At 35.5% G+C, this 15,000-nt stretch overlaps 1 protein-coding gene across 1 annotated transcript in view; it reads right to left on the bottom strand.

Annotated features, from left to right (window-relative positions):
* The window catches only part of LOC135198597 (uncharacterized), a 430,841-nt gene that overhangs the window by 283,811 nt on the left and 132,030 nt on the right, over nucleotides 1-15,000 (bottom strand). The gene's annotated exons all lie outside the window — the stretch shown is intronic.

Below are 15,000 nucleotides of genomic sequence, written 5' to 3'. Positions count from 1 at the left end.
CTATACTCTGATCAATGTTTCCTATGATATCAGAAGTCGTTTCATGTATAGTCAGCCCCTTTAGAAATGAATTGAATAAAAAATTTAGGCCAAAGGCCAAGCACAGGAACCTATGAGGTCAATCAGTGCTGAAACGGTAATTGACAGTAAAGTTTAAAAAGTGTAACTACATGAAAACTTGGCAGTTGCACTACGAATCAATCGTTAGGAGGGAGTCGGAAGTAAGTTGGAAGAAAGAGAATATGAAAGGAGGTACAGTAACAAGAACGAAAGGGGTTGCCGCTAGGAACCAAAGGCATGCTGCAAAGAACCTTAAATAATTCCCACAGTGCACCTCATGAGGTGCACTGACGGCACTTACCCCCCACGGGACTGCCCCTTTAGGGAAATCGTCATCAATTGAAACATACTAATATTGACAAAAGATTCAACTGACACTTAAAAAATGATTATTTTTGTGAATCGGGCAAAATATGAGGTTGTCCGGAAAATTATACAGGATTAGAAGATAAAACCCAAATGAATTTATATCGAAAGAAGATGAATGTAATAATGGAAGAGCAACTTTGGGCTTTTGATGAATACAATTTCCTCACATGTTAAAGAAAAATTCTCAAAACACAAGAACGTAAAATTATTTAAAATTAAGGGAAAAGTAAAGAGATGAGTTCGGGTTATAATGTCCCTTGCTTGCAATTTAGCGTGTACAAGAGAGAGATACAGCGAAAACGACAGACAAACAGACAACAGACAGGCAGACGGACGGGTGAGGGGGAGACGGGAGAGAAATAGTATTGACTAAATTCTGCAAAGATTCCACCAAGCTTTTACATGCTCACGCCTGCAAAAATAAAACCTTTATCAAGAGTGAAAGGGGAAAAAGTTTGTGTGGCTAACCGTCTCACATGCGAAAGGAAAAATTCATCCGGATTTTGCCACGTATATATATATATATATATATATATATATATATATATTATATATATATATATATATATATATGAATGTATATGAATAACTTGATCACGAAGTATATAAAACGTGATGCTATGTATAAATAAAGGTTTTTTTGCCACGAAGGAAAAAATGAAAAAGCGAGATAGCCGAGTACTTTCGATCCTATTCGGACCCTTTACTAGGACCGAAAGTACTCGCTATCTCGCTTTTTCATTTTTCCTTCGTGGCAAAAAAACCTTTCTTTATGAATATTGTGTTTGTGTGTGCGTTGGTGTGCATTTATACATATCTAAAAACTCACCTTAACGTATTAGAACATTTTGAAGTAATAAAAGTCCACACTTAAGTAAGGTGTGTGTTAATTTTTTTAATGCCTAGCTTACGTAAGTGTGGACTTTTATTACTTCATCTATATATATATATATATATATATATATATATCTATATTAATATACATATATATACATATATATAGTATAAAAATATATCAATACCTATCTATAAATCTATATATATATATATATATATATATATATATATATATATATATATATATATATAGTATATATATATATATATATATATATTATATATATATATATATATATATATATATATATATATATATATATATACTACATACATATATATGTATATATATATATATATATATATATATATATATATATATTATTCATCTTACAAGTGTGTAATGTTAATGAATCACATATCATGTCTTGCTTGGAGACAGGCTGTAATGGCAGCTTACTTGAGTAAAGGAATTTGAGTACTTAAGTGTTTAACCGAGAGATTGCTTGTCTTGTAGTCAAGCATGTACATTCGTTTGTACGGATGTTACAGATCTAATAGTCCTAGGCACTTGCAAAAGTCACATTCCTTTCGGTGAGCACAAAGAGGTCAGGTGGTACACACCAAGTGTCGGGAGAGCAAGCCCCCATCGTAAAGGTATGACACATGTTTTGTAAGACTTAAAAAACCATTACCTTTGAAAGAGATAGAAGTGTGAAATACCTTCTTTTACCTAAATATTTTGAAAAGAGTGATGTGTGAAGTGTATCTTCTATCCATTGTTATCTTTATTACAGATAGGTTATATTCCATGGTACTAGAGACGGGAATCTCTAACCTGACTAATATGATGAACTTATTGACATTTTGGGTCTAGGAGTGAATTCTTAGTCAGGAGGGTAGAATGTTAACTTACTAGTTTCTTTATGGGCAGATTTGGGTTTTCTGTCATTATGACTTGTTAACCCTTAAACGCCAAATGGACGTATTAAACGTCGAGTCAAAATGTCTCCCGAATGCCGAATGGACGTACCATACGTCGACTCAAAATTTTTTTTTTTTTAAATTCGCGGAAAAATACTTATAGGACTACCAGCCGTAAACTTTTGAATCACGCGCCTTGGGGGATGCTGGGAGTTCACGGATCGAGGTGTTGTTTTGTTTACAATCGTTACGCAGGCGCGCAAGCGCGAATTTCTTTCTTGCCGCACTAAAAAGTATCTGTGACACATCTCGGAAATTATTTCGTCACTTTGACATAATTTTTGTACCATTTTAAATTAGCCGTTACATGGAGTATTATATATGAAAATGTGCGCATTTCTATGTAAAATACAACAAAAAAATACTCATGATTGTAGCTCTTATCAGTTTTGAGATATTTTTATATAAATAACGAAAAGTGCCAAAATTTCAACCTTCGGTCAACTTTGACTCTACCGAAATGGTCAAAAAAAAGCAATTGCAAGCTAACACTCTTATATTTTAGTAATATTCAATCATTTACCTTAATTTTGAAACTAATTTAAAGTCTCTAGCACAATATTTCGATTTATGGTGAATTTATGACAAAACTTTTTCCTTACGTCCGCGCGGTAACTCTTCCGAAAAAAATCATACATGCGATTGTGGTAATGTTTGCACCATTTTAAAATTAGCCGTTACATAAAGTTTTATATATGAAAATGTGCGCAATTTCATGCACAATACAACTAAAAACAACCCATGGTTGTAGCTTTTATCAATTTTGAAATATTTTCATATAAAAAATGATAAGTGACAAATTTTCAACCTTCGGTCAACTTTGAGTCTACCGAAATGGTCGAAAAACGCAATTGTAAGCTACAACGCTTATATTCTAGTAATATTCAAGCACTTACCTTCATTTTGCAACAAATTGGAAGTCTCTAGCACAATATTTCGATTTATAGCGAATTTATGAAAAAAATAACATTTTTTTTACGTCCGCGCGGTAACTCTTCCGAAAAAAATCATACGTGCGATTGTGGTAATGTTTGCACTATTTTAAATTAGCCGTTACATAAAGTTTTATATATGAAAATGTGCGCAATTTCATGTAGAATTAAAAAAAAAATAATTGAAGGTTGTAGCTTTCCTCTTTTTTGAAATATTTGCATATAAATCACGATAAATAGAAAAAAAACCACGTTCGGTCAACTTTGACTTTACCGAAATGGTCGAAAAACGCAATTGTAAGCTAAAACTCTTACAGTCTAGTAATATTCAGTCATTTATCTTCATCTTGAAACAAATTCGAAGTCTCTAGCACAATATTTAGATTTATGGTGAATTTAAAAAAAAACTTTCCTTCCCTCTGCGCGCGGATTCTCCGCCACAAATCTCCGAAATGCGTACATCCCTTTCTCGGAATATTTGCTCCATTTCATATTAGGCATTTCATAGAGTTTTATATGTGAAAATGTGCGCAATTTCATGTAAAATAAAACGAAAAATATTTAAAGGTTGCAGCTTTTCTTATTTCTGAAATAATTGCATATAAATTATATATATATATATATATATATATATATATATATATAATATATATGGATATATATATATATATATATAAATCGACATTCGGTCAACTTTAACTCGTCAGATATGGTCAAAAACTGCATTTTTAAGCTAATACTCTTACAGTATAGTAATATTCAATCATTTGTCTTCATTTTGAAAGAAATTTGAAGTCTCTAAGACAATATTTAGATTTATGGTGAATTTTTGAAAAAAGTATTTGTTTACGTCCGCGCGTTACGAATTCATGCATTATTTTGTGATAATATTTTCTCTGTGTTTCTTTTATCGTTTTACAATGTATTATATATCAAAATGATTGCAATTTAGTGTACAATACAACGAAAAAAATAAACTCGTTAGCTTTTACCGTTTTTTGCACAGCGTGATTTTAATACAATTATATATGATTTTTTTTTTTTGCTACCATATATTGCATTATTTACATATGATAATGATATTATTTTTCATTTCTGATGGTTGCATACTACACTTCAGGTAATGACAAAACAGGGAGCCAAAAATGAACTCTTAATCTTTAAAACTAAGCGCGCTGTGATTTTTTGAAAAAATTATTTTTTCCTCTTCCGTGCTCACTCAAAACCGGCTCCGGCATTCGGGAGACGTTTTGATTTTTACCGCTTCGGCGTTTAAGGGTTAATCATTTTGTTCTATTTTATATTCAACTGCTTTGGGTAATAAATAGTGTATTTTTATACTTACGAGATCTTAATAGCCTAACGGCATGGTTGCAGACAGAGGGCACCATTGACAACAGGTAAGGGTTTCTAATTTGTGCAGTTTAATAAAAAAAGGGGGGGGGGTAAGAGTGGTGGCAGGCGGTTTAAGAGGCTTTTTATATATTTTATAAGCTGTAGGTACGCTAATGAAGAGACTGGTGACCAGTTAGACTTAGATGGGTTTTTTTGGTAGGAAAAGGGGTTACAATCATGTCACTGGCAACTTGGGGCTCTTTTTGCTGATTCAATGGGTTGGACAGGGAGAAGCTGTTCGTGTTCGTCTCTTGGGCTAAGTCAGTGTCAGCCAACTTGGGATTCTTGAACACCAGTGTTTTAAAACGTGAAGGGGAAAAGTTTAATTTTCAACGTATTAAAGTGTTTCGCAAGTGTAGTAAATAGTTCATGCATATTTGCGGTGCGTATACGAATTCGGTTTCCAGTCATATGAAGATGTGAGTGTATTTTCAAGTTTTCTTTCTTATTTTCTTCTTTTTGTCTTTGATATATTTTTTTTTTACTTTTTTGTTGTTGTTTACATTCCTTTTGTTTGTTTGTGGCGAATTTACTCAAGCAGAGTATTTGTTGCGAGTCATGCCCTGAGAGAGAGAGAGAGAGAAGAGAGAGAGAGAGAGAGAGAGAGTGAGAGAGGGGCGTGAGATGGGGTGTGTGGCGTTTTATCACAGCCTATCCAAATTTTTATTGAAGGAGTTAATAATTATTTAGCGGGAAAGAATATATCGGACGATATAGTGGCATTTAGAGAGGCGAAAGCTTTGCTAGATTTCAATAGGGGAGACCTCTCCCATCGTTGCCGGAGTTTCCAATTTACAAAACGACGTACCTGGAGGGACTTGCAAGCATTTTTGAAAACAGCGTATGGCTCAAAGGAACACGGAGATATGGTGAGGGACCTTCGGGGTCTTTATAAACTACGGAAGGGCACTAATAGCCTCGTAGAACATAGTTCAAAACTGTTTGACGCAGTGGCGGATTGGGTAGGAAAATTGAAAACATCTAAATGGGTTACAGGGAGTAATATCTCTCTTGAGAACATTCATAAACTGATCTATTTTTCCCTGCTCTTGCATGATGTACCGGATGCGATAGTGAATAGCTTTGATGAAAAAATTGAACCTACTTCAGACGAAGAATTACTTTATACCCAAATTAAAAAACATATGTCTAAATGTCCCACTGTAGATAGCACAATTTTTAATGGGGCAGGCCTGAGGGATAGAGTGCAAAGAGACAGACACAGAATTTTCTCATCCCCGTCTGTGCACAAAAGTTGAATATAACAAAAGATCAATCGATCAAAAGCAACAGCAGTTGTGCTGTTTCAACTGCAGTAAACCAGGGCAGCTAAATAAATTGTGTAGGGTTAAATATTGTGGAATGTGTAAGAGTACCGAACATTATTGGCAGTCTTGTCCGTCTCAGATACGGAGAGATGCGAGACCTACACCTCAAGGTTCTGGTAATTATAATGTGAGAACTTCCCAGGCAGGTCAAACCAGAGGGCAAAGGGATCGGCGAAATTTTTGGAAGCCCGATCAACAAAAAAGGTACAGGTGATTAGTAAATGCCATTGTGGTCTCGTGGGGGACGCCCCAGAGCCCAGGCCTATAGTCTATGGAACAGTAGGGGATGTGGATATCCTGATATTTATAGACTTGGGGGCATCAATAAATCTAATGGACTATAATTTGTATCAATCCATGTTTTCCAATTACCCTTTGCAACCCTCAACGGAGACGGTGTGTGATGTGCAAGCCCATAGATTAAATAACCTGGGTTGTGTTCAAATACAGTTTAATCTCGGTGACAGAGTGTTAACAGAACCATTTTTGGTAATAAAAGGAATTGCGTTGGGCAACAGACTTTTGCTGGGTCATCCTGCTTGTAGAAGACACAAGATTTCGATCCATGCGGGTGTTAATGGGATAACAGTTGGGATACCGGCTGTTTTTCTGCCTTATGAGGACGTGAATAGAACGGAGGACATGGAGGTTATTGAAAGAGGAGATGTGCTTGGTGATATTAATAGCGGTGATACGAGTGTTATGGAGAGTGGTAATATTAAAACCCACGTTGCTGATATGGAAAATGATTACGGGGGTTCTATCAGAGTTCACAGTGATAACAATGGTGGTATGATACTTTGGATGGTGATGTTGATACTAATATTGATGTTATTTCTGATACTTACAATGCTGGGGATGATACTGAGGGTGGTAATGTGTATGGGGCGGTGGAAAGGGGAGGTACTAACCACAAATATAGAGGTGTTTTATCCGAAGATATTATGTTACTACCTGGTTCGAAGACTATGGTAAAAGTTAAATTGAAGGAAATGAGAAAACCCACAGATGTGTGTGTTATTGAAAATAGCGAAAAGCTTAGAGGGGTTGTTAGCATGGCATCGGTGAACAGTGTATCCAAGGATGGGTTTACGTGGTTAGAGTTGCTAAACTGTAATGATACAGTTAGGAGATACCAGAAGAACACATATATTGGATTTCTAAGATTGGAGTTGTGATAGTGGTTCAGTGGCCATCGTAGAGGGGAAACCTGAGTTTTCGGAGGCTGAAATGCAATCAAGGAAACAAACATTAAGAGAACATTTAGTTAATGCGGATTATAGCGAACACGTTGAAGCGATAAGCGGGCTCTTGGCAGAATTTGGGGATACGGTAGCCTTACAAGGTGATAAATTGGGGTTGACTAATGTGTTAGAGCATAAGGTAAATTTGGAGAGTGGCACAAAACCTATTTATATTCCTGCATATTGCATACCTTTCAAAATCAGAGAACAGGTAGAGAAAAAGGTTAATAGATGGGAAGAAGGAATCATTAGACCTAGCGTGTCTCCTTATAACTTTCCCTTGTTAGCGGTGCATAAGAAAGACGGTTCTGTCCGTGTATGCGTCGATTTTAGACGTTTAAATGAGAAGATGATTCCTGACTGCTACCCAGTCGCATGCATACCAGATCTTTTTGTTGAAATTGGGGGACATAATATTTATAGCTCAATTGATTTGGCGCAGGGTTTCTTACAGGTCCCTCTTAGTGAGAGTAGCAAGGAATATACCACTTTTTCAGTGCCCAAGGGACACTATGAATTTACGCGAATGCCTTTCGGTTTATCGGGCAGTCCGATGACCTTTACCAGGATGGTGAACACAGTTTTGCACGGGTTATTGGGCAAAAATGTTTTTGTGTATATGGATGATATCCTGGTCGCAACGGACACGATCGCGCAACACCTGGAAGTGCTTACAGAAGTACTTAGGAGGCTTAGATTAGCGGGGTTGAAAATTAAGCTAGTCAAGTGCTCGTTCTTGAAAAAGCAGATCACATATCTAGGCCATGTCATATCTAAGGAAGGGGTTAGAGTAAATGACGATAAAGTCAAAGCAATACCGAATTTTCGCACCCCCAGATCAAAGAAAGAGATTAAGTCATTCCTGGGTATTGCCGGTTTCTTCAGGAGGTTTGTGAAAGGGTTCTCTAATATAGCAGCTCCCTAACTGATGTATTGCGGGAAGACGTTCAGTTTCAATGGAAGGAACCCCAGGCGGAGAGTTTTCAAAAGCTCAAGGACGCGCTAATGAATCCCCCTGTTTTGAAGTTTCCAGATTTTAGCGAACCTTTTACATTAGTGACTGATGCAAGCCAGGAAGGTATAGGTGCTTGCCTTATGCAAAAGTTCGATGGGAAATTTCATCCTATAGCTTTTTATAGCAGGAAGTTCAGGACAAAGGGCAGCAACGAGAAGTCCATGGCCACCATAGATAAAGAAGCCTTTGCAATAGTGTCGAGCTTAGTTCATTTTAAAATGTTACTGATGGGGAATAAAGTAGAAGTTCTTACAGACCACAAACCATTACTAGATCTTTTTAATTAACCCGATTTGTCGCCAAAAAGAGCTCGATGGTTTTTAACTATCAGAGATTTTGATGCAAAGCTCAAATATATAGAGGGCAAATTTAACGTGGTTGCTGATGCTCTCAGCAGGAGTTTTCACGACACGGAGGGTTTCCAAGTTGCGCAAGTCACTAGCGAGGCCATACAATGGGATATACCTCTCATAGAGCAAAGGCAAGATGAAGACGAGATTTTAGCAGATGCAAAAGCGTTTCTAAGAGGGGAATTAGTTAGGAAACATTATAAGTTGCCTTTTTCGAGTTTGGAGTTAGAAGGTAATCTATTGGTTAGGAAAATTAAATATAAGTTGGAGTTTGAAGGTAATCTATTGGTTAGGAGAATTAAATATAAGTTGAGAACCAGTGAAAGTAAAGGAGATACAACACAGATCGTAATTCCGAAGGTCCTAATTCCAGTAGTTTTGGATATAGTTCATTGCAGGTTCGGTAGTCCACACTTGGGAATAGAAAAAACGTATGATGAGGTTCGTGCTAAATACATTTAGAAAAACATGGGGAAAGATGTGGAAAATTTCGTAAGGAATTGTACGGTGTGCAACGCTTGTAAGCTTGTGAGGACAACTTCATGCAAATTAGGATCGTATCCTATACCGAGTAGACCTTTTCAGAGAATACATATGGATATCTTGGGGAATTTTTGTGAGTCTAGATATGCGAACAAGTACTTGAAGGTCCTTTTAAAGTCATTGAAGAGAAAATTGGAAACAGATTTGTAGTCTTAGAGGAAAAAACAGGTCGGTCGAGGTTAACACATATCTCGAAATTGAAAAGAATTGGTTGTGGTGATTAATATATTGTCGCGTAATTGCCTTTTTTTTCTTTTTTTTTCTTGCTGTCTGTTTTTTGCAATGTGGTGGTGGAATGCTTTCACGTTTTTTTCTCTCTCTTTTATTTCCTTCTACTGTTTTTTTTTCTTATTATGCGCAAATCTGTAGCGTTTTGGCGTAAGATTTCGGGGTTAATATTTTACGTGGGAAGTGGTTGAAATATGGCAAATGTTTGTCTTCACTGAGAAACGTGATAATATACATGTGATAATTCCTGTATATGATATTTGGAGAATAAGGGTTTCTGGTGTTGCGAGTCTGACTAGACAAATCTGTAGTGCAGTTCGAAGCACCTGAGGTGTTCACAGGTGGATTTTTTTGCTTATGTTGCTGTAATGAATCCGGTTGGGGATTTTTCCCTTTGGAATTGATTACTCAGGGATTTGCAGTATTCTTGTGTAAGGGGATTCTTTTCCGGTCGTTTCTGGTCGGTGGGATTGCTGCGGTAGCAAATTCCGTGACGGTACACATTCCGTTTTGGGAAAGATATTGAATTATATATGTGTCTTTTTCTCTTACGTCCACTGTGTAATGGGGGAAAGTTCACTTATTGTTGTTATTATCTTTTTTTTTCTTTTTCTTTTTTTTCTTTTCTTACGAGAGATGTTGTAATGGGGGTTAAGCTCTAAATAGCAGCATTTTTATTTTAGATAGGCGATATAATTTGTCGTGGTATGTGAGTTAGATAGAAGGGGTGTTCGGCATTATATTTTATGGAGGTTAGTTATATAAACCATAAAGGGGTCTTTGCTTTTAGACATTTTGGGTTCTCTTTTGATAGTGTGTTTGTCAGATATGGGATTATTTGTGAGGATTCAGTGGGTAAAGATTATATTTTGTTTAGCTTGGAATTTTTAATATTTGACTAGTAGATTGAGTATATTAATTAATGACAATTTGTGGGGTAAAGCAAGACTTTAGCTATTTTATGACCATGTAGACCTTTTAAATATGGACACAAAATGACTTTAGAGAATTCCCAACTCTACGCGATGATGGCGATGAAAACGACTTCGTTCTTCTACACACGAATGGCGTTTCTATGGACTGCCTTTGCAAAGGATGAGATGTCTTTAATATACCGTCTCAGGATATGTTCTGGGATAAATCAGGAGTCTACAATCTTCGATGAGGCGGGTGCGAGTAGCACTTGCAAAGAAGTCACGGGATATTTCCTTGACAACGGGGTGGTGACCACGTTTCCTTCAGTAAAAAACGTCGAATCTACAGTTTCGCGACGAGAGGGTGTGGGATACACTCACGAGGGTCGCAGACGCTGAGTAATGGCGCGTGTAGAGTTGTTTCGAAGTGGTTTACGCACTCGACCTGCGTCTACAACTATTCGTCGAGTTCTGCTTATCTTAGTGACGAGGATGACCATGTTAGGTGTTATACTGATCACAATTTGTGCGATAGGAGTTCTTAAACTTTTGTGCATTCGACGAAGCACAAGGGCTCCAGCAACGGAGGTAGCCCTAAGTCATGTGGTAAATTGATACATTGTGCATTAGTTGCTGATGTGGTGTGCGACAGGAGTGCACAGAGGACATAGGTGGCCGAGCTATCTTACATGGTTGCAGACAGAGGGCACCGTTGACAACAGGTAAGGGTTTCTAATTTGTGTAGTATAATAAAAAAGGGGGGGTAAGATATATATATATATATATATTATATATATATATATATACATATATATATATATATATATATATACATATATAATATTATATATATATATATATATATGTACTCAAGCACACAATAACTTTAGTTTTGTCACTTACCCATACCCGCCTATATATATATATATATATATATATATATATATATATATATATATATATATATATATATATATATATAGTATGTATGTATGTATGTATATGTACTCAAGCACATAATAACTTTATTTAGTTTTGTCATTTACCCGTACGCGCCTATTAATATTCACGAATATGGCGAATTCGATACTAAACGATGTATTATATATATATATATATATATATATATATATATATATATATATAATATATTACATATATATTACAATATCTATATACATATATATATGTGTGTGTGTGTGCATGTATAATGTATATATACATATAAATTTAATATATAAAGAGACATAGATGAATGATATTTACATCTTTATCATATAAGACAGTTCCTCAGTGGACGAGTGGGTTACATGCTCGACTATTAATCTGGTTCCCGAGTTTGCTTCCCGCTGCTGCCAGTGAAGAACCAGAGGAATTCATTTGTGGTGATTAGAAATTCATTTCTCGATATAATGTGGTTCGGACCCCACAATAAGCTGTAGGTCCCGTCGCTAAGTAACCGATTGGTTCCTAGACACGTAAATAAAAATCTAACCCTTCGGGTCAGCCGTAGGAGAGCTGATAATCAGCTCAGTGGTCTGGTTAAACTAAGATATACTCAATCATTATAAGATATACATATATATTATATATATATATATATTCTTATTTATAGTTTTATATATATATATATATATATATACAAAACTCTTGTCAAAATCCGTGCAAATTTTATTTTTGTGTGAGACGGTTAACCACATACCGTTTCCCATTTCACCATAGACAAGTGTTTTATTTCTGCATGCGTGCAATATATGTATATATATACATACATATATATATATATATATATATATATATATATATATATACATATTATATATATATATATATATATATATATATATATATATATATATATATATATATATATATATATATATATATATATATATATATATATGTATATGTATATATGTATATATATACACACAAAATGTACAGGTTAATTAATTAAATATGCATTCATTTAATAAGGGAAATAGATGCATTAAGGGCGTTAAAATTCTAGACTAATCTTCTTCGGTGACACCTTCCCTTTCTATTAAACAATCCTGACAGAGGTCAAAAGGAATGCAGGAACATAAGAGGATCAAAGCGCCTCAAAGGTCAAAGGGTAAGGTTATGAACCTTTCATTACATATACTTAACTGTCAAGCTCAGAGCTCTCATGAGAATCGGCTGGTTGAAATGACTACCAGGATGAAGAAACATCGCCTAATGATCCGATTTACTCATGAAATGAAATTGTTAAAGAAACTAGATATGCAAACAACACACCAAACAAGGACTGACATTTTTTAATTTGTTCTTGAGGAGCTGCATTAATAAGGAAGTGTAAACACCTAAAGAATATGGTTAACCTGCCATGCAAATTCATACATTGTATCTGATATATCGAATTTTATGTCTACATTGCAAGACAGTATATGTACCTACTCATAAACTTGGATTTCTGGCAGTGTAATGTATTTGATCTATGAAATTGGGGTTTGAGAGAAGATCTCAAGACAAAGGTACATGCATTATTCAGCAACATTCAGCCTAACTAACAATTAAGGATTAGCTCGTGTGGAAACCATTATTAACTGCTCTTGTCCATTCGAAAACGACTCATTACAGGTGCTCTGTGCCACGCCCCAATCCTTCTTTCCAAGCACACACACACACACGCACACATACAAACACACCTCCAGCGACACAGCCTCACACCATCGCTTCTCCATCTTATAAGGCCTTATTTGCTTCCCGGATATTAAGGTCCCGGCATTCCAGTCCCATTTTTGCCTCCACTTGCCCAGCACTTTCTAACTCTTACTTCCAGAATTCTTTTCAATGTCCTGTCATCCTTTCTTCACTTCGAGGAACCGAACCTTGTCTTGTCTTCTATATAATGCATTTCTCATCCTTTCATCCTTCTCGCTGCACTTATTCTAAGCAAATTTCTCATCTCTATTTTTTTTGTCTTTTCTTCCTACTCAACATCTGAGCTTCAATTAAATAAAACAAAGCTGGATCAACAATCCTTTTTGCATAATAACTTTGGCTTTCATAGCTTCTCCAGGTCTAAAACTATCTTTGACTTACATCTAACTATCTCCTTTGCTTTGCCAATTCTGTGATTCAGTTCTTCTTCTGTCTTGCTATTACCCCCCAAATTTATTCCCAAATACTATACGAATCAACGATTTCCATTCTTCCATCATTCGCATTATCATTATTTGTTCATCTCCCAGATCCCATTTATCTTGTAACCTTACTATGAACTTTCTACCCTTACAAACGCTTTCAAACTTTCCATTAAATTCTAGTTTCTTCTCATCCTATCTCTATAGTAGACCCATCGATTTTTTCTCCCAACTTTTATTACTGTGATAAGGGTTCAAATGGTTAATTACAGGATATTTCAACCTTTTTGCAACAGTTCTCTTCAGAGATATTTCAAGTAAACAAGGATTTCTATTACACCTTTTCGCCAATCAATATTATACTAAAGTTTCCTTCTAAGCAATATAGTAATAGTAACGTATGCAGGTTATGGGTTTCTTTGACCATAGGATACTTTCAGACGAAACAAAACGAAAAACTGGCCCGCTGGTATAATGGTTAGTGTCGTGGAATGCCACTCAGATGTCGCGGGTTCGCGTCTCCCCCCGGGCGATGAAAAATCACTGGCTCTGTATAATGAGCAGTTACTGTTGCAGTGTGGGGTCGGCGGTGGGAGGTTGAAACCAACGTTCTTTGGAAGCTTAAATTTCGTGTCAGTGGCACCTGTGGACTTGTTCCATCTGAATAGGTGTCATTTACTGAAACAATTATAAAAAGAAGAGCAACTCAAGCAGAAAGAAATGCAGTCACTTCATTAAAAAAAACTCTTCAGTCGCTGAATTAGCATTTAGCCAATGCTCGGTAAGTCAAGTTACATCAAGCATCTGAATCAATGCCTGGAAGAACGCACTCCTATGAGAAAATTACACCCTGGAGAATAATGACAGAAGACCAATTCTAAATTATGATATCTGAATCAATAATCCTCTGAAAAACAACGAGGACTGACCAAACTATTCGGAAGGATCAAAGGAATTGGTCTACACTGTTGAAAAGTCGTTGTCAGTTCCTGTCGTAGAGTTTAAAGTCAGTCCTTTTGATCTCATGAGGACACTGATGACACTGAAGAAATATAAGGATTAGCTGCATTGGTGCGTTATTAGCCTGTCAAATGGAGTGGAAAAATAACCATATTAGCTTATCTTGAGTTACAATCATACTATGCACAGAAAGCCATTTAGATGGCTCCTGCTCAAAGACTGCTATGAACAGAAATTGGTTTAAATGATAAAAAAACTAACTTATTTATGTGCAGCCAAGGTATTTGAATGACCACTATATATATATATATATAATATATATATTATATATATGATATATATATATATATATATATATATATATATATATATATATATATATATATATATATTATATATAGATATATATATATATCTATAATAATATAAGTGGTAATCATGGCTAAAATAACCCGCTGAACTGGCTTGTTCACCATTACTGAGCTACTGTTCATCGATAATTGGCAATGAAGACTATTTTAACAATAGAAATTTCACTATATATATGTTTTCTGTAACGTAAACAGGGTACAGAAAATGGATCCGACAAATTGGAGAGGGTATTTGATCAATTGAAGAATCCTTTGAATACAATAAAGGTTTTTTTTTTTTTTTTTTTTGCAGAATGTTAGGCCAGCGGTTTGAAATATTAAGATACGTTCAGTCAAGACTCG

This window comes from Macrobrachium nipponense, chromosome 22 (assembly GCF_015104395.2).
Source record: "Macrobrachium nipponense isolate FS-2020 chromosome 22, ASM1510439v2, whole genome shotgun sequence".
Taxonomy (NCBI): domain Eukaryota; kingdom Metazoa; phylum Arthropoda; class Malacostraca; order Decapoda; family Palaemonidae; genus Macrobrachium; species Macrobrachium nipponense.
Note: the sequence above shows the minus strand (reverse complement) of the source record. Positions and strands in the feature narration are given on the sequence as shown.